The sequence below is a fragment of the Phoca vitulina genome, unplaced genomic scaffold, assembly GCF_004348235.1.
Source record: "Phoca vitulina isolate PV1807 unplaced genomic scaffold, GSC_HSeal_1.0 scaffold26, whole genome shotgun sequence".
NCBI classification, from domain to species: domain Eukaryota; kingdom Metazoa; phylum Chordata; class Mammalia; order Carnivora; family Phocidae; genus Phoca; species Phoca vitulina.
In genome coordinates, this window is record NW_022589729.1 from 13,770,858 (window position 1) to 13,793,097 (window position 22,240).

The window sequence follows — 22,240 nt, forward strand, 5'->3', positions numbered from 1 at the left end:
TCATACAATCTCAGTGACATATGATACAGGTTATTTTCAAACCTACAACTCAATGTGGAGGCATACTTTTTTTTTCATAAAACATTTACTAATGTTTGTTGTAAATCACAAAGATAATAAACGCAACTGCAGTAGCCAAATGTATAAACAGCCCTTGGAAATCAATAAAAACAAGCAAAGAAAATTAAAAGAGTGTGTAGAATTAACCCTACTTTTCTAGCTGAACCAGATTAAATCCATTTCATTATATGAGGTCAAAACTAGTTAGGTATTGTTTGTTTATTTGTTTCTGCCTATTCTAATTACTTAACCATTTCTTTCAAATATAACTGAATACTATACACTTTTCAATGTCTCCTAGCTAATTAAACAAGTACATTAAGGAATAAGAAGGTGAAAGGGAAAGAGGACAGAGCACTGAGAATGGAACACTGAAAAATAATTTTAAAAAGAATGTGCTTTATAAAATGAATTTATATTGTACTAAATTGTCTGTAGGTTTTTAAAAATAAGAACATACGTAATTTTAATTTAGCACCAACTATTATCTATCCAACCCAATTACAGAAATCCTATTAACTATTTTTTTTTTTTTTTAAAGATTTTATTTATTTGACAGAGCGAGATACACAGCGAGAGAGAGAACACAAGCAGGGGGAGTGGGAGAGGGAGAAGCAGGCTTCCCGCTGAGCAGGGAGCCCGATGCGGGGCTCGATCCCAGGACCCTGGGATCATGACCTGAGCTGAAGGCAGACGTTTAACAACTGAGCCACCCAGGTGCCCCAACACAACTATTTTTGAAAGGCTTTAAACTTAACTGTGTGTGTTGGCTTTACAATGGAAAATAAGGACATTATCTAAAACTCCTTAATTTCAACCTCTGACGCTTAACGACTGAGCCACCCAGGCGCCACCAATCCTATTAACTATTTAAATATTAACCTGTGTTTTAATCCCAAATCCCAACAACCTTTTTTACATCTTTTTTCCCTCTGCATTGCTTTCCCTTTTCTTCTCCCTTAAGGTGTTTTCCCCAATTCTCCTTCTGACTTGCCTGCTTAGGCCTCTCTCCTTACAAGCTGCAGTTTCTTCCTGTGTCTGTCTATAGAGACATACACCTTCTCCTCACCCACTCCCTTCCCTCTCTCACTCTCATACTCTCCCTTCCTTAACTATTTCTCTTTTTCCCTTCTCAACTACTTTTAAAAAGTTACATTCGTTTCTATTTCTCAGGGGAGGAAGAGTATGAGCTATTTGGGGACAGAGTACCAAGAAAAAAAAAAAACCTTTAACCTCTCCTCACCTGAAAATAATTGAAAATCTTCAGGAAATGACAGTATTTGAATTGTATTTTATATTGAGGTTTATGTTAAGGTCAGAAACTCAGCTGAAATTTTTCTTGCTTAAAGCAGGAGACTGAAAATGCCAACCTGTCACAGGTCTTTGCTTTGAATGTAATCTTAACTTCCCTGCGTTCGAGATATTCAAATTGCTTAATATAAGTTTCTAATTAAACTGTTCCAAGTGTGATACATTTTCGATTGTGTAAAATCATCTCCATTTCCTGGCATTAAATGTAAAACTATCTCTGCCTGTAAGTGTCATCCCTTCCCTTTCTACAACAGACAACACATTTGACTATCATCCAGGGGGCACTTTCCCTAAAGTGAAACCTGGAAATGAAGTTTGTATCATTATCGACTATGTTGCATTTAAATTCAAAGGCTTTCCAGGCAGCTGTATAGAGAATATAAACTTGAAAAAAAAAAAAAAAAATCCTAGATCACCAAGTGTATTTGAAAGTTATAATTACAAATGACAGAAAAATTTCATGTAAGTGTAATAGCATTAATGAGACCAATTTCTGTCATGTAGTGACAGCTTAAATACCATTAAAGCATACTATGCATACACTGTTTCATGATATTCATAGCTCTCTAGAAAAAATAAAAGCACAAATACTAGCCTGGGCTCCATCATCAAATCCTGGCGGCAGAAGCTCCAAAATAGTTCACTTCAACCTGCTTGAGCTAACCATGGTTTAAGCAAAACTAAATTTGAATAGAGACATTTTCTACTATCACTTCTGCCACCTCTAATGTAAACTTCCACTCCCATTATCAACTCCAGCATCAATAAAATTACACCCCAAAATGGGAATGATTGTATGAATTCCAAAACACATACAAAATGAACACAACATGCACAACATCAATATAGTTATTATCATCTTATGTGGTAAACTAATTTTAACAAGTTTATTCAGTTTAATGACCTAGAGATATGGGACAGAAAACAATACTTTAGTTACACAAAAATATATAATTTTTGAGATTAAACAATTAAATGAACACAAAGCATTGCCTCAGAGTGTCCTTTCACAATGGTACCTAGAAGCTGTAATTTTTTTGAAAAAGATTTTATTTGACAGAGAGAAAGAGAGCGTGCACAAGCAGGGGGAGCTGCAGGCAGAGGGACAGGGAGAAGCAGGCTTTCCCCTGAGCAGGGAGCCCCCCCTGGGGCTCGATCCCAGTACCCTGGGATCATGACCTGAGCCGAAGGCAGATGCTTATCTGACTGAGCCACCCAGGTGCCCCTAGAAGCTGTATTAGTAAAACTGTAATGTAACTTCATTCTCAGATATATCAACAAAGAAAGCAAGTGTTTTCTGAAGAAATTGGAGGGAAGATATAATGCAGACTTTGGAACCAGATATTTGATTTATGACTTATGGAGTAGTTATTTAGCTTCTGTAAGTTTTTGCTTTCTCACTTCTAAAACAGAAGTTAATAATATCTAATTTGCAGCTTGTTGTGAGAATTAAATATAATATTTGTAAAGCATCAGAAAGTAACAGTGCTCAAAAATATTCTATTATATGATTATGAATTTACCATGATGAATACTATTACATTAATCTGAAGAAAATTATTTGAGGTTTCTAATAAATTGGAAAAAGGAGTTCAGTCAGTATCCATATAAATCACACACACAATATTCAATCAAGTTAAAACTTTTATACTATCTAGTAAAACTAATTTCAAAACAAAGCTATAAAACTTGAAAATCATTAGTTTGAGGTGAATACAACATTTTAAAGTATGAATGCACTAAAAATAAGATGAGAACACAAATGTGTTGCCTTTTTGTTGTGATGTGAAATTTCTTAGAAATATATTTTTAAAAATCCTACTAAATGGATTGATGGAAAGCTCTACACTGACAAATGCTTTTCTGTGCATTAAACTAGGGTGCTGATAATACGATAAAGGCTAAAGGCTAAAAGTCACCTGAGCCAAACCTTTTTTTTTTTTTTTTTTAGGTTTTTTTTTTTTTTTTAATTTATTTGAAAGAGCGCGTGCTCATGAGCTGGAGGGTGGAGGGGCAGAGTAAGAGGGAGAAGCTGACTCGCTTGCTGAGCAGGGAGCCCTGATGCCGGGCTGGATCCCAGGACCCTAGGATCATGCCCTGAGCAAAAGGCAGATATTTAACCAACTCAGCCACCCAGGCACTCTGGTCTGACCTTGTCACAATTTGAGAATTCTGAATTAAGATCAATTTTTCTAACACAGGGAATTAGTGACATATTACACATGCATTAAATTTGTTTAACATACTCTTTTTATTCTAATTCTATTATGAGATACCCTAAAAAATATATTGTCTATGAGTCTAATCAGCTTTTATATCCACACATATGTAATGTATCTCATTAGTGTCTTCTGTTTTTAACACAATTAGGCTCCAACAAAGGAAGATAAGTAATGCTGTTTACTGAATTAGAGAAAAACCTATACGTCCATGGGTATAGACGAACTTCAGTGCTTCAGCTCCTGAAATAGTTCCAGTTTTCTGAGGCAAATTAGCTCTCTTAGATGGGCAGCTCAAAATCAGGACAGTCTCTAGAACTTTCTTCAGGGATACAATTCTTATTAGGATAGGACTCCAAGAAATTTTTATATGATGCACTTAAGTAAAGGAATAAGCTGAACAGTTGACCTGAGCTTACTTTGTGATATAGGCATGGGAAATTATAGGGAATAAAGCATTGAATAAAACACAGTTAACATTAAACAAAAATAAAAATTAAATACAAATTAAAAAATAACATAGCATGACAAGTGGTAATGAATGCTACAGAGAGGGGAAAAAAAAGACAGGAAAGGAAAATAGGAAATGCTGTGGTGAAGGGCTGTAATTCTAAATATGGCAGTCATGTAGGACACTAATGTGAGGTGATCCTTGAGCTAAGACACACTGGAGGCAAGGAACTGACCCATGAAGATACAGGGACAGGGGAGGCTTAAGCCTAAACAAGAGCAAGAACAAAATTCCAGGGCAGGTGGTAGAAGGCGGCAGTGAGTTTGGTAAGTTTAAAAAAATAAAAGGGAGGCAGTGTGACTAGAGTGAATTGAATGAAAGTGGTAGGGAATGCTCATAAGACGATAGAAGATGATAGCTTTTGAAAAATATGCAGATACAGCTCGAGCAGATAAAACTGTTAGGTAGGTTTAGTGTACAGTTGCAAACAGAATAGAGAAGAATACATTTGCTTATTCTAGACTACCTCAAAGTCACTCATCAGTATTAGTCTCTGTGCCTCTGAAAATGTCTTGGTCTCTCTTGTTTATTATATATCTTTCTACAAAATAGATTTCCAAATATATTATGCAAATAATATATAATCTCCAATACACATATTTCATATTCACATTTGTAGTTCTACATTTGAAATTACCGCATACATTACCTGATAGCATGTAAATACTTAAGACAACCTACATTAAGTTTATAATCTTCCTTCCAACCTTCTCTTTTAGTAAATGAAATGGACATTGACATAGAAAATCCAACACCCATTCTATTTTTTTTTAAAGTCAGAAAACCAAAACATATGGAATGCTTCATGAATTTACATGTCATCCTTGCTCAGGGGCCATGCTAAACTTCTCAATATCATTCCAATTTTAGTATATGTGCTGCCAAAGTGAGTACTCTCCTATTCTCTTTAATACCAGGCCCAGATTTTAGGGCTCATGCTTGCTGTTAATGAAGGTCAACATTTCTCTAGCCTCTTTTTCCATGAAGCTGGCAACATGACCAAATTTTGGTGAATTACATGTGTTGTTTGGGTTTGGCTATTTAAGGTGAACCCACTCCATCTATATACTCCTGCTGTTACTTCTTCCTGCAATGAGGATATCATAAATGCAGTTCCTTAACTATAGTCTTAAACCATGGGATAAAAGCTTGAAAATGGGAGCTTTGTACTAGAATGGTGAAATAAAGAGATGGAATGTTTGATTCACTGATGATATTGCAGAAGAGCCACAATATCGGTTTTGGACTGCTTACCTAATATCCTTTATGTAAAATAAAATAAAATTAGCTTTCTCTTGTCTAACAATTTTTAGTTTGAATTTTTATGTTATAATGAGCTGAACATATATAAGGCATACAACCATTCCTTTACTGGCCCATAGTTAGAGTCATCTTTTACTCTGCTTTAATTCATCCTATCTAGTTCTAGCAGTTAGCCATCACATTCCATTTATTTACCTGTGGATATTTAAACTATCTAAAATATCTCTTCTCTAAGCAACTGCCCTGCTCTCATTTTTGGACTGAAGGCATTGTCTTACAGATGTTGGAAAAATAATTATCCCTACATTCAGATCTATTCCTTCTACTTTCTTGTTTAAAGTTGGCTATTAATTTTTATTTAATAACACCCAAGGTTATCCTAAGATATTTGCAACTTATACTTCCATAAACAACGTGTATGGCAGTATCATGCTCCATGTGTCTCCCATACCTACTTATGAATCAATCATAGATACATTACCTATCTGAAGCTGTCAGACAAGAATTTATATCTACTCTTATCAATGCTTGAGGTGCTTTTTTTTTTTCATCAAAATAGGAATAGGATAGGATAATAGAAAATCATATGGACATAAAATAAAACACATGTAGTTTGGAATCTTGAGTTAAAGACTTCTTAGAAGTTTGAACTTAGGAAATGTTCTTAATCTTTCTGAATATCAATTTTCTAATTGATAAAATGTCAAGAATGTCTTGCTCATGATGATGGTTAGACTAAGTTCAAAATGTTAGCCTAGAGTTGAAGCCATGATGGAACAAGAGGGAAAAGATTTATCCACCTTAAGAAAATATTTATAATATCTATAATATCTATGTGTATAATAACTGTTTTCAGATATTGGCCAGTAGGCAATGGTGTGCTGTGATCCTGCTTGGAAGGGAAACAACTGCTAATAATTTCTGCTTCCAGGTACATTCCAAAGGAGCAGGTAAAGAATCCCAAACAGTTCATCGCAGTCTGAGTTGTGACAGAATCAAAGATCAGGAAGTATATGGTGGCTGGAAATTTCCAGCCTTGCAAATAGGCAGGACATAAACAGTAAAAGACCCAGAAATCACCACATGACCCAAGAGAAATGAAAACCTATTCCTACACAAAGACTTCTACACAAAATTTTAAAGTTGCTTTATATACAGTAGCTCCAAACTGGAAACCCAAAACTACAGACAATGCAAATGTCTAATCAGTGTTTTAGCTCTTAGCTACTTGCTCCTTTGTACCCATCTGAAGATTGTTTTTCTTAAATACATCTAAGCGAAAGCATGTGCTTATCCAATCAAATTTGTCTTAATTTTACCAGTTCATTTCAAACAGGCTATCTTATAAGTTGTTGGAAACACAATGGATTGGCTGATTTGAAGTCAGTTGTGTACCCTCAGTCCATTCAGCTTGATCAGATTGGTCACATGATCCAGAATACACCATCAATTCTCTTTGAACATACTAATTCTGCTTTCCTCAACTGGGGCTGTAAATGGTACCATTTGGCTTAGAAGCATCAGATATCTAGAAATGTCAGATACCATGAATAAATTGTTTAGTACAAAATAATAGATGGAAGAAAGGAAAGGATGAAGAAAATAACTTGGATTATTATGTAGCAGACTTTCTGTGACAACCAAAGTGATATGAATAACTAATGAAAAAAGTAAAACTAGGTTATTCTTCCATTTGCATATGGCAGATTAAATATATTGAAACAATGAAGGCTACAATAAAGGAATAATAATATTGCGGAACTGATGCTCAGCCATCTCCTTATCACAGTTACCTATTACATAGGAATGTATATAGGTTTTGTAATTCTTAGTCATTTTAGATCATTATAATTGTTACTGTTCATTGTTACCATGATATCATTCTAGATACTATGTCTACCGAATAATTTTAATTGATTACATCATGATCAACATTGTTTTAATTAAGTTTTGAAAATCATTATGCTATATATATGACTATTTTTCAAGGCATTAAAAGCAGACATCAACTGAAATAATACAAAACTATCAATATTTTATAGCAAAACTTTATATGGCTTTTTAATAAAGATAATTGTACTTCAAATGGTTGGACATTGCCATGGAAGTTAGAATAAGCTGGCATAATTACTGGACTATAATGAAGAAAAAAGTCAAAAAGGATACATACCCTGCTGCATTTATTTCTATTGTACCACTAATATTTTTTCTAGAATTACTCATTAAATTTTATCTATTTTTTCTATAGAGACCCTATACAAGTGAAACGAAAGAGTCTGAGTATAGCTTATGCCATGCACAAAATATCTCTGGTTATTGCCACTATATAGCTGATGGACCATAAAGCATGATGCTTTTGAAAGGCCAAATATAAAACTGAGTTGCTAAAAATGTATCACATCATTTTATAGATTAGGAAAGTTCTAAAATGATATGATATTTCAAAGATGCCACAACAATTAAGCAAAATGACCCCACCAATCATTTGTTAGGTTTAAAAATGCAGCCCCTCATAATTTAAATCACTCATTTGACATTTTACACAAACTCAGGGACAACCCTCATTTTTATGAGAAGAAGCATAACTGACTTGCACCTTCCTTTCTTGCTTCAAGAAAATCTGGTGAAGGGGAAAGAATATAGTCTTGGAAGTTCAAAAAAACCCAGCTTTAAATCCCCAACTGCCCACCCCAGGACTGCAGGAAAGGAATTGAATATTTCAGCAGAAGCAATTGAGGGCAAGAGCATGGTATACAACACATGTGGTCGGTTTTTTTGTTGTTGTTCCAACAACATTTATAACGTGCCTGACATCATATCTTAAATCCTCATATCCTGTTGACACTGTTATAGCAACTCCTGCTCATGTCCAAAGAAATTACTGACCTCCAAAGTTTCATAGCTAGTCAGTGTTGGGCGGTTGAGGATTTTTTTAAGAAACAATTATGCCAATTTTGGAATTTTTGGATGTTCATTTTCAGGCACCTAGAGTAAAACTGAAGACATTCAGATATTTCCCATGAATTTACAAAGCAAAAGATGTTTGAAATAAAACAATAGCAATTATTAATGAAATTATACTCTTTACATAAACTCCCCAATGTAATTTTTACTTGCATGATATTTTCTAATTATAAATGAACTGCATATGATGTGTTATATATTACTTTTGATGTATTTCATACTATTTATTCCTACTCATATTTTTCTCTTATCTAGATCCTGTCTATTCTGGAAAACACCTACCTCCACATGGATGATAGATTCAATAACCTTCTATATCATGTCTTTAACTTCACATCAGTCCAATTTAATCATACTTTTCACAGTCACGGTATTAGTTTCTTTGGGTTGCTGTAACATATTACCACAAAGTTGGTGACTTATAACGTAATTTTTTTTTTTCTCACAGTTCTAGAGACCTTAAATCCAAAATCAAGGTGTTGCCAGGGCTGCACTCCTCAACAGTCTCTAGGGGAGGTGTTCATTGCCCCTTCCAGCTTCTGATGCTTCCAGGCATTCCTTGGTTTATGGCTGCATAATTCCAATCTCTGCCTCTGTTTTCATAGAACCTTATCTTCTCTCTTGTGTATAAGGATACTTGTCATTGAATTTAGAGCCCCCCTAGATAAACCAGGATGATCTCATCTTGAAATCCTTACTTATATCTGAAAGGCACTTTTTCCAAATGAAGTCACATTCACAGGCTCCTGGGGTTAGGATATGGATTTATTTTTGGAAGGGCCACCATTCCATGCACTATAGTCACCATTTCAATTTTCTCATCAGCCACAGCCTTTCTAATTTGCTGTTTTTCAGTAGTTTGCCCCCGTCTTCCTCACAGGAATACCAGTCGCTTTTTTTCTGTCTTCCTACATAACTATATGATCCTTCCTTGATTTCTTTCCCATAAAGCTAAAATTCTAAAACTCAGGACATAAACTGTTTTCTTAAAAATGTCCCTATCATCATGACATTGCAAATACTTAGTAAAGCCTAGACATTGAAACAATTCAACCACTATTCCTGCACACAGGATACTCAGAGCTGCTGGAATAACGTGCAAACGTGCAAACACACAGAGCTGCATTTTTATAATCTCATGATTGCCAATGCAACTGGGTTATGGGTACTCACTGGCACACCATGTATATTTTTCTAGTTAGATCTCTTAATCTATACAGATTTTTAAATTTCATTTTTTTTTTTCAAATATCTTACTCTAAATTTTCCTCGTTCTCTTTCGTCAGATGGTTACCCAAAACACTCTCAGCCTTCTTTAAGAGAATCTGTTATCCTGACCCAATCTCTGTTCCCTAGGTACAGTGGGATAGGCATTCTTCACCTTTTACCACAACCTGTGCTTTCCATTCCATGGTGTACTGGGGTCCCCAAGATCACCCCAAATTTCAATAATTCACTAGAAGAGCTCACAAGACTCAGCATACAGTTATATTTATGGTTATGATTTATTACAGAGGAAAGGATACAGAGCAAACTCAGTAAAAGGAAAAGGCAAATGGAGTACATCCAGATGAAAGCAAGCATCCTCTTTCACTACAGTTAATAGGACACCCTTAATTCCTCTGACAAGGAATTGTAACATGTAGGAAATGCTGTGTACTGGGAAAGATTCTTGGGGTCTCAGCACTAAAGGCTTTTACTGGGGGCTGCTCACATAGGCAGGCATTCTCTGCCTAGTACATGTCAAAATTCCAGACTCTTAGAAGGGAAGCAGGTATTCATCATAAAGCGTATCATTTGCACAAATAAGTTAGGCGCAAGGAGCCACTCTTATAAATTCTAGGGATGGTGGAAAATCTCCTGAAATCCATATTCCCTATGACACACAAGGGTTTGAGGGCAGACCTTTGTCAGGATTATCTTTTCTACACATGTAGGCTTCTGCCTTCCTTTCCTTAGTAGCCTTACCCTTTACATATCATTCCCTTACTTTCCTGTATTTTCCTGTTTGTACACCTGTTCCTCTATTTTTGCACATTTGTATCAAATTACCTCCACACTCTCATATCTTAAAAAAAAAAAATTCCCCAACTCACGTTTCCCTTGAGTTGCCACACTATCTTCACCTTTATATATAACAATCTTGAAGGAATTTTCAATCCTATATCTCATTTCCTCACTTAATTCTCATTCATCTAACCACTCTCTAACTCTATCCTCAAACACTTCACTATAATTGCTCAAACATAAATCACCCACTGATACTCTGGGTGCTGGATAAGCCCAACTTTCTTACCTTTTTAATCTGTCAGCAGCAGGCAAACTGTTGACTCTGCATTTCTTTGAGAATGTTTTGTTTTGTGATCTCTCTGGTCACTTCTCAGGCGTATTTCCTCTGTCCAACCTCTAAATGTTGCTTTGGCACAGTGCTTTGCCTAAGCCCACTTTCTACCTCATATAATTGACTGGCCATTCTTCACTGGCCATGTATAAGCTGCTGTTCTCCCACTCACATCACATGTGGGTGAACATAACAGGTATCTGATCTAAAATTTCTCAAGTGATAGAAATTTTATTAAAAATCTATTTAAAAACATGTAAAGGGGTATGCCCTTATGTAAAAAAAAAAAAAAAAAATCTATCTTAAGATCATACAATCCCAAGACAAATCCATTAAATAACTGCCATGGGAATTGGTCCCTGTCCATTTCTGGGATCTCATCCAGTCATCCGATTAATCAGGTTTTATGTGCCAGGCTTTGTATTAGCCACCGGTGGCAGACATTTAATTGCTTATACATTATCCTTTTCTCTTTTCTCCTTACTAAAAGTAAGTTAAGCAATTTCTGTACCACACAATTCCAAAAGATATCTTGTGCAAAAAGGTGACCCGAGAACTGTTGTATGATCCTTTTCTTTCATCCCTCAAAACTCCTCTAGTGCAAACAGGATGTCTGAAAATGGAGCCATCATCTTGAAACAATCAGACAACAAGTATAATGACTAAAGTCAACACATTAAGGATGGCAGAGCAGAATGATGGGTGAAGCCTGTGTCCATGACTGCATTGTCAAACTGAGCTCTCTACCTACAAACTTGTGTAAAAAAATAGCAACTTCTAAAAAAAAAAAAAATAGCAACTTCTTTAAGCCACCATTAATTATGAGTTGCATTATTTATACTCCTGAAGTATCATTATTTGGTTCTTATCCCAGGTTTCCTTGTCAGGTAGGTTGAGGTGAAGAGGAGAAATCCCTTACTGACTTGATTCATTCTTTAACAATGCTGTGCTTAGGAAAGTAACAAACAGTTGTGATCAGGGTACATAAACAGGAATGTGTTGATAACATGCACGGCACTTGATTATTCTCAGTAGAAAATGAAGCAGTCTGCGAACTGCTAAACTGCACTGCATTCAGGGACTCAGAAAATGAGTAACAATAGCCAGTATTTACTGAGCACTTAAATGTACCAATTATATCTTAAACCCTCCACAGGCATTATTTCAATCTAATCCTGACAATCACCCATTTTGTTATATTATCCATTATAGATATGAAGAAACAAAGGGTTGGAAATGATAGAATTAATTTATTCATTGTTTGACAGCTGTTAATTGCCGTGGCCAGAATTTGAAGTCAGTCTCAATTCTTAGGCCACTAAAAAATTCTGTACTCTTATCTAGTCCAAATTTCTTCTGTAAATTCCAGAACAGTGTTTAGCCATGTACTAGATACATCCATTGAAAATTTTCATAACAAAAGAAATAAACATAACCTCAAACCTGAGCCTCTTATCTCAAAAATGAATTCCATTACCTATACATATATCTAAACAAGAATTTTTTTTTCCTCTCACCCTCTATTTCTGCTTATTGACTTGTCACACCCAATGATTAATTTTTTAAAGGTATGACCCTATAGGGGTCAAAATCAGCTGAGTGGGTCATAATCAACATTTTCTAAAAAAAAATAGATAACAAGCTAAAAAACTAAAATCATGTAATCAGATCAATAAATGTAGAAAAAGCATTTGACAGAATTTGACACCTCTTCATGATAAGAACTCTCAGTAAACCAGCAATAGAGGGGAACTTCCTCCACATGATAAAGATTATCTTAAAAAACCCGCAGCTAACATCATACTTAATAGTGAGAAACTCAAACCTTTCCCACTAAGATCAGGTATAAGGAAAGGATGTCTTCTCTCAAAATTCCTTTCCAACATTATACTATACTGAGAGTTTCAGCTAATACAACAAGACAAAACAAAACAAAAACAAAACAGATTTAAGAATATATAAGAACCAAAGATAACATGATTTTCTATGCAGAAAATCTGAAAAAATCTACAAATAAATTACTATAACACAATTATAGCAAGGTTGCAGAATATAAGATATATATACAAAAGTTAATTGCTAACCTATATACCATCAATAAACAAGAGGAATTTCTTTTTTTTTTTTAAAGATTTTATTTATTTGTTTGAGAGAGACAGAGAGAGAAAGAGCATGTGCAGAGGGGCAGAGGGAGAAAGAGACACAGATTCCCCGCTGAGTGGGGAGCCAGACACAGTGCTCAATCCCAGGACCCTGAGATAATGACCTGAGCCAAAGGCAGATGCTTAACCAGCTGAGCCACCCAGGTGTCCCAACAAGTGGAATTTCAAATTAAAAACACAATACAATTTATATGAGCATCCTTCAAATTAAAATACTTAGGTACAGATCTGACAATATATATATAAGTTCTATAGGAGGAAAACTATAAAACTCTGATGAATTAAATAAAAAAACTAAATAAATAGAGAGATATTTCATGGATAAGAAGACTATTCTTAAGATGTCTATTTTTTCCAAATTAATCCATACATTCAAAGCAATCTCAATCAAATTCCCAAGGTGTTATTTTGTGGAATCAATAAACTGATTCTAATGTTTATATAGAGAAGCAAAAAGCCCAGATTAGCCAACACAATGTTAAAGAAGAAAACAAAGTCAGAGAACTAACACTACCCACCTCCAAGACCTGGAACAGAGCTATGGTAATCTAGACAATGGTATTAACATAAGAATAGACAAATTAATCAATGGAAAAGAATAAAGAGTTTGCCATACAACCCAGCTATTACATTCCTTATTACCCAAAGGAGTTGAAAATTTATGTCCACATAAAAATACCCATATGGTTATAGCAGGTTTATTCATAATTTCCAAAACTTGGAAGCGACCACATCCTTCAGTAGGTGAATGGACAAATAAAATGTGGTACATCCAGACAACTGAATATTATTCAGCACTTAAAAAAAGACTATAAAGCTATGAAAAGACATGAGGGGACACTAAATGCATATCTGTAAGTGAAAGAGGCCAATTTAAAAGGCTATATACTATATCATTCCAATTATACATCATTCTGGAAAAGGCAAAACTATGGAGACAGTAAAAAGATCAGTGGTCGCCAGAAGATGTAATGTGAAGGTGGGTGGGGGCGCAGATAAAGCAGAACACAGAAGATTTTTATGGCAGTGAAAACACTCTGTATGATACCATAATGATGGATACAGGTCATTATGCACTTGTTCAACCCATAGAATATTTAACACCAAGAGTGAACCATAATGGAAATAGGAGACTTTAGCTTATTATGGTGTGTCAATATAGATTCATCTAATATAACAAATATATCACTCTGGTGGTAGACGTTGATAATTGACATAGTCTATGTATGTGTAGAGCAGAGTATATGGGGAATCTCTGTAATTCTCCTCAATGTTGCTGTGAACCTAAAACTATTCTAAAAAGCTAAAATTTTAATTTAAAAATCTGTGCTGACAAAAAAATGAGCAGTTACTGAATACTGTTGACCTTTGAACAATACAGGTGTTGGGGTGCCAACCACCACAGAGTCCAAAATCCATGTATAACTCTGACTCCCCCAAAACTCAATTACTAATAGCCTACTGCTGACTAGAAGCCTTACCAATAACATAAACTTTACATTAACACAAATTTTGTATGTTATATGTATTATATACTGTATTCTCATAAAATAAGCTAGAGAAAAGAAAATCTTAAAAAAAACCTAGATGAGAAAATATATTTACAGTACTATACAGTATTTACTAAAATAGTCTGCCTATAAGTAGACCTACACACTTCAAACTTGTGTTTTTTGGAGACTTCCAGGGAATATAAGAGTAGGGAGATCCTAAGCTAACTTCATTCCATGGATACAATTAGATGTAACACCCACATCGGTATAAGTAACTCAGAAAACAAATTGAAGACTGGCAGAACAAATTCTCCACAGCTAAATGTAGAGAAAAGGCCACATGGAAGAGGATAGGAAGAGTAGAGACATGGTCATGAGCTAAAGCGACCCACAGGAGGTGGGAGAGAGGGATACCTTGGGAATGGAGAGGGGAGAGAAACAGACTCAACACCAAGCAACCCAGGCACCAGGAACCCACATGGAGAAGATGAATCCGCATTAGATTTGACTTTGAATCTAAAACTAATGATGTAATGTATGGGGATTAATATAACAATAAAAAAAATAAAAAATAAAATAAAAAAAAGATTTGACTTTGAAAAGCAGAGCGGCTTAATTTTATGAGTTCTTGCAATCATTAGGGTTTAACACCTGGAACTTTAAAACAGCAGGCACCTCTCAAAGAGAGCCTGAAGGGTGACAGGGAACTGAGTCCCTGCCTTTAAAGAAACAGTGCAACAAACAGCCCCACTGAGATACAGAACAGAAAGAGCAGATTGAAAAAATGCCTGGGGTATATGGAAAGGAGATTTATTTACTAATCTTAGAGCTTGTGCTGGAGGGGCAGGAATCTTTAGGAGACCTCTCCAGGAACAAAGGAGCAGCAGGTGCCATTTCCCTCCCCCACTCCCCAGCTTAGACACACAGACACCTGTAGGAACCAGCCCAGCACCAACACTCTCCACCTAACTTACCAACACTGCATACCCCGCCCCCACATTCTCCTGAGGACCTGCCCTCTCCAATACTCTCTTGGCCAGAGCCCATCCAAAGTGATAATACAAGCCTGGCAGGGTACAAGCAGGCCCGACAGGGGAGAGCACCAAACCAAAGTGATTCCTGTCCCAGGGGAGGGGAAGATAACTACATTTACCAGTCCCACTACTGCTGAGCAGTGGGCTGGAAGAAAACATCTGATCTACTGCAGGCCCCATCCACCAACAAAGGCTTCTCAGGGTACAACACAAGGAAAGCAGCTAGTCTGACTCAACTAAAGCCCAAGGCAACCTCAGACTGACCCACTAACAACACAAGGACCAAACCCTGCCCACAACAGGCAAAGAAAGCCACTGCAGACCACTGGAATTAAGGCAAAAGTGGCTCAGACACAACAGCAGGGCCCAGGCAACACACACAGGAGACAGCCCTGAAAAGCCAGGTTCTGGTGAATAGAGGACATTGTACTGTGGTAATACAGAACCTCTTTCTTCATAAGTCCACTACTTTCAAGAGCAGGAAACATTACTGGCACTCCTAACACACAGAAACAGACACAGAAAGTTAGACAAAATGAGACAAGGAATATGTCCCAAAATTAAAGAGCAGGACAAAATCACAACAAGAGAGCTAAAAATGAAACATAAATAAGTAATATGCCCAATAGAGAAACTAAAGTAATGGTCAAAAAATACTCACTGGACTTAAGAAGAGTGGAGGACCTCAGTGAGACCCTAAACAAAGAGATAGCAAACATAAAATAGAACCAATCAGAGAGGAAAACTCAATAACTGAAATTAAAAATATACTAGAAGAAATAAATAGTAGACTACAGAAAACAGAACAACAAATCAGCGACTTGGAGGACAGAGTAATGGAAAGCAATCAAGCTAAAGAGGATGGAGAAAAAAGACTAATAAAGACTAATAAAGACTAATAAAGACTAATAAAAATGAAAATAGATTAAGAGAACTCAAGGATACCATCAAGTATAATAACTTTTGCATTATAGGGATCTCAGAAGGAAGACAGAAAAGAGGACAGAAAATTTATGTGAAAGAATTATATCTAACAAGTCCTGAATCTGGGGAACGAAACAGAAATCCAGATCCAGGAGGCACAGAGAGTCCACAACAAAATCAATCCAAGAAGGTCCACACCAAGATACATAGTAAATAAAATGGCAAAAAATAGTGATAAAGAGAGAATTTTGAAATCAGCAAGGGAAAAAGCAAACAGTTATATACAAGGGAAACCCCATAAGTCTATCAGCTGATTTTCAACAGAAACCTGCCAGGCTGGAAGCAAGAGTCATGATACATTCAAAGTGCTAGGGGAAAAAAAAGAATCTGCACCCAAGAATACTCTATCCATCAAGGCTATCATTCAGAATAGAAAGAGACATAAAGAGTTTCCCAGATAAACAAGTTAAAAGAGTCTATGACCCCTAAATCAACCCCTACAAGAAATATGGCTAACATCATACTCAAAGGTGAAAAACAGAGCTTTTCCCACAGGGTCACAAGACAAGTATGTCTGCTCTCACCACTTTTATTCAACATAGTACTGGAAGTCCTAGCCACAGCAAGCAAACAACAAAAAGAAATAAAAAGCATCCAAATTGGTAAGAAAGAAGTAAAACTTTCACCGTTTGCAGATGACAAGATATGTAGAAAATCTGAAAGACTCCACCAAAAGACAACTAGAACTGATAAATGAATTCAGCAAGATCACAAGATACAAAATCAATATATAGAAATCAGTTGCATTTCTATACACTAAAAATGAAGTATCAGAAAGAGAAATAAAGAAAACAGTCTCATTTACAACTGCACCAAAAATAATAAAATACCTAGAAATAAATTTAACCAAGGAGGTGAAATGCCTATACTCTGAGAACTATAATGCACTGATGAAAGAAATTGAAGATGACAAAAACGAACAGCAAGAGAGTCCATGCTCATGGAATGGAAAAAAAATATTGTTAAAATGTCTATACTACCCCAAGCAATCTACACATTTAACGTAATTCCTATGAAAATACTAACAGCATTTGCCACAAAACTAAAATGAATAGACCTACAATTTGTATTGAACCACAAAAGCAATCTTGAAAAGGAACAAAAAAACTGCAGGTATCACAATCCCAGATTTCAAAATATACTCCAAAGCTATGGTAATCAAAACAGTATGGTACTGGCACAAAAACAGACACATAGATCAATAGAACAGAATACAGAGCCCAGAAATAAACCCACAATTATATGGTCAATTAATCTTTGAGAAAGGAGGCAAGAATATGCGATGGGAATAAGACAGTCTCTTCAACAAATGGTGCAGGGAAAACTGGACAGCAAAATGCAAAAGAATAAAGTTAGACCACTTTCTCACGCTATACACAAAAATAAACTCAGAATGGATTAAGGACCTAAATGTGAGACCTGAAATCATCAAAATCCTAGAAGAGAGCACAGGCATTGTAGCAACATTTTTCTAGATATGTCTCCTGAGACAAGGGAAATAAAAGCAGAAATAAACCATTGGGACTTCATCAAAATAAAAAGCTTCTGCACAGCAAGGGAAACAACCAACAAAACTAAAAGGCAACCTATGGAATGGGAGAAGATATTTGCATATGACAGATTTGATAAAGGGTTAGCATCCAAAATATATAAAGAACTTTATAATACCAAGAAAACAAATAATCCAATTAAAAATGGGCAGAGAACATGAACAGACATTTCTCCAAAGATGACATACAGATGATCAACAGACCCATGAAAAAATGCTTAATATCACTTATCATCAGGAAAATTCAAATCAAACCCCAATGAGGTATCACCTCCCACATGTCAGATTTTGCTAAAAGCAAAATCACAAGAAACAACAAGTATTGGTGAGGATATGAAGGAAAAGGAACCCACTGTTGGTGGAATGCAAACTTATACTGCCATTGTGGAACACAGTACAGAAGTTCCTCAAAAAATTAAAAATTACTATGTGATCCAGTAATTCTACTACTGGGTATTTACCACAAGAATATGAAAATATTAATTTTTAAAAATGTATGCACCCCTATGTTTACTGCAGCATTATTTACAGCAGTCCAATTATGGAAGCAGCCCAAGTGTCTATCAATAAATGAATGGCTAAAGAAGTGGTATACATATACGATGGAATATTACTCAGGCATAAAAAATAATGGAATCTTGCCATTTATAACAACATGGATGGATCCAGATGGTATAACGCTAAGTGAAATAAGTCAGTCATAGAAAAACAAATACTATATGATTTTACTCATAGTAGAATTTAAGAAACAAAACAAACAAAGAAAAAAAAAAGGACAAACCTAAAAAATTGACTCAACTATACAGAACAAACTGATGGTTACCAGAGGGGGGGGGGGGGTTGGGGAGGGGGAGGATGGTTGACATAGGTCAAGGGGATTAAAAGTACACTTATAATGATGAGCAATGTATAGAATTGCTGAGTCACTATATTGTACACCTGAAATATAACATTGTATGTTAACTATACTGGAATTAAAACTTAAAAAAGAAAACATGTTTTTCAATAGTCAACTGTGTAAGATATTATTGCAGATATACATGCATAAAATGTTTATATATGTACATATTTGTATATACATATAATTGGAATATGTGACTATATCACACACAGGCCTACAGGTAATTGACAAGTAGGATGAGGAAATGAATCAATCAATAATTTAGAGGCCTATGCTGAGTGACCTGTTCTGTGTTATATGCTCTGAAGGATAAATATAAAGGGCCAGATGTCTAAATTGTCTTGCCCTTATAATTAGTTTTTAAACAGGAGGCTGAGTAGAACTTTGGTTGAACACCTAACAGTCCTGGCTTGAAGTACCCTCAACAGTGCTAGTGAGAACAGAAGGTATAACCACTGAGTCAGGGATGCTCAAATGGACAGATAGGATGGCAAATACTATGTGTGAATGAGGCCAACTCTTGCATATGGGGAGTAGTCACTGAGTGATTTGAGGAGACTCCCCTCTTTTACCATTTAAAATTCCTTTTATAGAGTTACTACTTTAGTTAACATAAAAAAAAAAAAAAATCAGGAGATTACAAAAGGCCTCTAATCTACTGTTTTTGACCTCTTAAAGCCTATTTTCTCCTGGCCAACACAAAACATGTCCTCATTTAATGTATTTAACATTTTAAAATAAACATCATGACCAAGATTTTAATTAAAAAAGTAAATAGAGCAGAAAATATCAGAATATGTAGCATTGTTGTCTGAAACTAATACATTTTCATACATATGTGAGAGTGTGTGAGAAGTGACACTAAATGTGTTTTCTACTTTGGCCTGTGGTCAAAATATTTTAAAGGACATTTGTCAATTATATCTCCTAAATATTGAGTCCACCTATTCCCTTCTTTTCATTTAAATTTCAACTCCCTGGGACGCCTGGGTGGCTCAGTCGGTTAAGCGGCTGCCTTCGGCTCAGGTCATGATCCCAGAGTGCTGGGATCGAGTCCCACATCAGGCTCCCTGCTCAGCGGGGAGCCTGCTTCTCCCTCTGCCTGCCGCTGTGCTCTGTCTCTCTCTGACAAATAAATAAATAAAATATTAAAATAAATAAATAAATAAATAAATAAATAAATAAATAAATAAATAAATTTCAACTCCCTTATATCAGCATCTCCTGAAATTTTCACATACTTCCTAATTGTTCTCTCTGCCCCAGGTCTGTCCATTTATAATCCATCTTCTATACTTCCAGAGCCCTGATTAATTTTCAAGAAAAGCAAAAATCCTACAATGCTGCACCTTTACGATTACTTTTGCTTTTGATTTTTTCTCACTGACCTTATGATTGAGTACTTAATATGGCGTATAATTACCTCAAGTTCTAAACACTTTACCTCTCCCTCATACATGGTCTGGTCACGTTGAGCTAGCTATTTTCAATTGACCAAACATGCTCTTCCAGCCTCTCTGCTTTTTCAAGACAATCCTGCAAAACAGTAGGAAATAGCTGATAATCTTTATTTGCTTACTATTGCAACTTCCTAGAACATTCTCCTTATTCATAATCTCTTCCTCCTTTCATTACTACTCATGCTTCATATTCAGAATATTTGTTACATCTTCCTGTTTTTCCTGTGTATTTTTTTATTTGTATCCCTTCTATGGTTTGATGGCCTTTCTAGAGCTCCTTACAAGCTCATATGATACTTACATGAGATTTAGAAAAAAGATATTTCCTATGTATTCACACTCTTGTGAGTATATGACTTGGGGAGGGAACAACATCCTTAAGCAATGAATACCCTTCCCAATCTCTTTCTTTTTCTCTCATATACACACACCCCCCTACTTGATGGCATATGATCCTGACTTTATAACCCCTACATAATGACCTACAATTGCTTGTTTGTCTCACTAGACGGTAAGACCCTTGAGGGGTAAAGTTTTATTAGCCCTGTTCATTATTTTATCACCACTACCACAGTTCCTGGCACAATATAGATTCTCATTACTTCATTCAACAAATATCAACTGAGCACCTTCTGTGTGCTAGCCAATGTTCTAAGCACTGATTATAAGAGTGAAGAAAATAGTCAAGATCTTTACTTCTAGTGAACTTACATTCAGTGAACTTATATTTTAGTGGAGGTTGTGAAGAAAAAATATATATATAGTTTGTTATTCAAATCAAGGTTTAAAGGTTTAATTGACCTGATGCATCAAGGAGCAGCGAAAGACCAGGTAATTTCCTGAGACAAAGCATGTTTGAAGTTTCTATAGGGCAAAGAAGAAAGTGTGTTTTATTGTTTTTTGGATCAGGTTGCAGTTCCTTTGTGTATAAATGTTGGACAAGTTCAGATTACTCCAGCTTTGTGTCCCTGGTTTGGGATTATTACAATCTCAAAACAGTTCCTTTGAGACCTTTGTAAACCTTGCAGTTTGTCTCTTCATCAAGGATTCAGGGGAGACACAGGTAGAAAAAAGAAAGGTATTGGGTTGTGAGAATAGCAAGAGGAGGTATGCCTGTATCATGTCTGTTTTAATTATTTTACAACGGATATTTATTTATTTAAAGATTTTATTTATTTATCTGACAGAGAGAGAGAGCACAAGCAGGGGGAGAGACAGGCAGAGGGAGAGGGAGAAGCAGATCCCCCGCTGAGCAGGGAGCCTGACGTGGAGCTCCATCCCAGGACCCTGGGATCATGACCTGAGCTGAAGGCAGTGGTTTAACTGACTGAGCCACCCAGGCGCCCCTACAAAGGATATGAAAACTATTTTCTGAGTCTTTTACAAAATTGTATTTCCATGCTAAATGTCCTATAAAATCTGTTCATTTAATACAACTACCCCATCAGGAGGGTTACAGATGAGAAGACTGAGTCATAGAGAGGTTAATTACCTTGTCTAGGATGACATATCTAGAAAGTTGCAGAAGCAGGTTTCTAGATAATCTATGTTCCAATTCACTACAATTAACTGCTCCTGAATAAATAATTCTTGGATGAATGAACAGTGAGCATTTTTTTTTCTTAGAAGGTAGAAACAAATTTTTCTAAAGTCCCACAATGCTAATCAGGTATTTTACTGCCAACCCAGTTTTAAGAAGCTAATCTGAGCATTGCTGCATTGATTCTACTTGGTATTAATGATTTGAGAACTGATTCCAATCTCCACAGAATTCTTCTCTAAAAGACTATCTGAGGAATACTAATATAAATGATAATTATTTTATATCTTACAGCTTAAAATGGAAAGCATACTATATAAATAAAATATTATAGATAGCACTTAATTAAACATAAAAGCAATTGTTCTTTTTTATTATATCATTAATAGACATTGAAATTTCCTGCTTGAAGAAAAAAAAAGTTAAATGAATTAGTGACATTTGAGTT

At 35.6% G+C, this 22,240-nt stretch overlaps 1 non-coding gene across 1 annotated transcript; it reads right to left on the bottom strand.

Annotated features, from left to right (window-relative positions):
- Positions 1–4,888: 4,888 nt before the first annotated feature.
- On the bottom strand, positions 4,889–4,995 carry LOC116643614. Its single transcript, XR_004301579.1, has one exon. It is a non-coding gene; the product is annotated as a U6 spliceosomal RNA (small nuclear RNA).
- Between the last annotated feature and the right edge of the window lie 17,245 nt (positions 4,996–22,240).